This window comes from Rana temporaria, chromosome 1 (assembly GCF_905171775.1).
Source record: "Rana temporaria chromosome 1, aRanTem1.1, whole genome shotgun sequence".
NCBI classification, from domain to species: domain Eukaryota; kingdom Metazoa; phylum Chordata; class Amphibia; order Anura; family Ranidae; genus Rana; species Rana temporaria.
This window is the reverse complement of record NC_053489.1, coordinates 567606555-567609389: the sequence shown is the minus strand read 5'-3', so window position 1 is coordinate 567609389 and position 2835 is coordinate 567606555. Positions and strand designations below refer to the sequence as shown.

The following is a 2835-nucleotide window of genomic DNA, read 5'->3' as shown; positions in this document are numbered from 1 at the left end:
CACCAGAATAGCCCAATATGCAAAATGAAAAAGTATTCCTTAGGAGAGAAGAAAGGAAAGGGAAAATGAGTGAGTCCAATGCTCTTGGTGGGATACCAAAGATAGCAGCAGTATAGATAAAAGTGTTCAAAAAACGGAGCTTACAGCACAAGAAACAAATACAGGTATCAGTGTCCCTGCCAGCAGCGGTGAGGCTGTGAGGGGGAAGGCTTTATATAGCAAATCCACTTTGCACTACAAGTGCACTTGTTAGTGCAGTCATTGTAGATCGCTGTAGATCTGAGGGGAAGCTTTGAAATGAGGGGAAGCTCTGCTGATTTTATCATTCAATCATGTGCTAAAATGCTGTTGTTTTATTTTCCTTGCATGCCCCCCTCAGATCTACAGCGACTGCACTTCCAAGTGCACTTGTAGTGCAAAGTAGATTTGCCTTTAGTAAATAACCCCCATTATGTATTGCTCCCACGATCTGTTTTGCTCTGTTGTTACTTGAACCAGATTTTATCTTTTGTAACTAATAAAATCTTCTTATTTTTATAAATAATTGATATGTTTGGTTTCTATTTGTTGGCACCACAATAATCCCGTACCCCCCAAATCCCTTCTTTAATTGTAGAATATTATTGTAATCTGTTACAGAGGCTCACCTTTTGTTTCTGTTATGAACAAAACTTTTTATCATAAAAAAAGTAGTAGTATGTGTTCTTATCAGTTTAATATCTCATACCTTCCCTATCTGGGGACCATATATTAAATGGATTTTTAGAACATGGAGATGGGGAATAGCTTGCTCTGTCCACTCCATGCATTGACCTGGTGTTGTAGTACCTCCAGGACCGGTGCATAAAAACAACAACACGAATTCCATCATGTCCTGCTTTCTGGCATGGCGGAGTTTGAATCATTAACCACCTGCTGGAATTTTAGGGGTCTGGTCTGGTACGCTGCAGTATCAGCCTCCCTATAGCAGTAGTTAACCCCTTTGGTTTTTAACTGCTTATTATTCTGCAAGGATGTAATTTGAAGTGGATGGGTAACTTTTAATATCTTTAATTTATCAGATGACTTGAGTAGCATTGTACATGTTATATTATTAACATATTATTAACAATGTGGAGTTTTTCTTTATGCTCTGTATCCCTGTTTACCAAGGATTTGATTTTAACTGGGACAGGTTCTTGTGTAGCCTGCAGTTAAACTGTGTGTGGTTACCTCCTTTTATTTCTTTACACTTTATAAGCACTTGCACTGCCACAGGATGAAGGCAATTTGGGGGGACTTCCGTTTGTTTTTCTTGCGGATGAAGATTTCGGGGTTGGACCTCACCTCATGCGGCCGTTTCCCCAGAGAGCCCTAACCCAGGAGAGGAGGGTTTTCAATTTTCGGCTGGCCAGAGCCCGGAGGGTAGTCAAGAATGCCTTTGGGATACTCGCAAGCTGGTTCCGCCTGTTCCAGACAGCCATACACATGGCGGAATATAAACTGAACACCATTGTTTTTGCCTGTTGCATTTTGCACAATTTTTTACGCATGCACTCCCAGACATACCTAACCAACATTGGTCCTGAGGCAGGACTACCCTCAGATACCTTTCTTGGCCTGGACACTGGGCGAACTGGCTTAGCCTCCCAATCTGCTTGTGAGGCACGCGACAAATATGTTGAGTACTTCGTGGGTAGGGGGGACATTGCTATGCCAGACCATATTTCTTTCTAATTCGGCCCACAAAAGAAAGAAATATTTAATTAATAAATAATTTGACCATCGGAATTATACAGTTGTTTGTCATTCTTGCTTTGGTTTCTTTTATCTGTCTCCCTGGTTCTCCAACTAGTGCACTTGTAGTGCCAAATGTATTTCTCTGTTTTAGTAAATAACCACAATTGCACAGTAGTCACTCACTTTTTTAAATGTACAAACTGGTATTGAGCATAGAAAGAAGAAGCCACACAAATGGTATTTTTGGGGGGTTTTATTCTGTGCACAACTTGTGCGTTTTTGTAATTTTCAGGTATCCCCCAATTTTTTTTTTTCCTGTGCACAACTTTTGAATTTTTCTGGTAAAAAAGGACAAATATTTTTTTGGTTGTACGAAAACCAGGCTTTTTTCAAACGAGCAAATATCTACAAACAATGGAACTTACAAAGTTCAACCTTATTAGAAACACATGTGATGGGGTGATGTCACCCCTGAACAAGCCAAAATTTGAGGATGCACACATTTTGAGCGGCAAAATGGGGATTTATATCCTGATCCCATGCCAAATGTCAACATGTGCTATCTGCCATCATGGGTGATCCTTGGATGTGTTTTGGGGGTGCAAACCCTTCCTTTCACCTACTTGAGTAGCGAGGAAGGGGTTGCGCCCACAAAGCACAGTTATAGATATCCTGTGATGGCAGTTAGCACATGTTGACACACTGTGTGAATCTTCAAATTTTGGCTTGTGGATTACCCAAATCCAAACTTGGCGCAACACACAACCTCCAAAACTTTTTTTTTTTTGGGGGGGGTCAGTCTACTATACAGCCCATCATGTCAATGATGTTTTTATATTTTTAATGCACTTGAGAAAAAAAAAAAATTAATTTCTCCAACAAAAAAAAAAAACATTGGTGTGATAACTCGAGAAAAAAAATGACATTTCTCCAAAAAAAACAAAAGCTAAAAAAAACATTTCTCCAAAAAAAAAAAAAAACATTGGTATCACACCAATGTTTTTTTTTTTTTTTGGAGAAATGTTTTTTTTAGCTTTTGTTTTTTTTGGAGAAATGTCATTTTTTTTCTCGAGTTATCACACCAATGTTTTTTTTTTTTGTTGGAGAAATTAATTT

At 38.8% G+C, this 2835-nt stretch overlaps 1 non-coding gene across 1 annotated transcript; it reads left to right on the top strand.

Annotated features, from left to right (window-relative positions):
• Positions 1–667: 667 nt before the first annotated feature.
• On the top strand, positions 668–850 carry LOC120925747. The gene has a single exon (XR_005746937.1). It is a non-coding gene; the product is annotated as a U2 spliceosomal RNA (small nuclear RNA).
• The last annotated feature ends 1985 nt before the right edge of the window (positions 851–2835 follow it).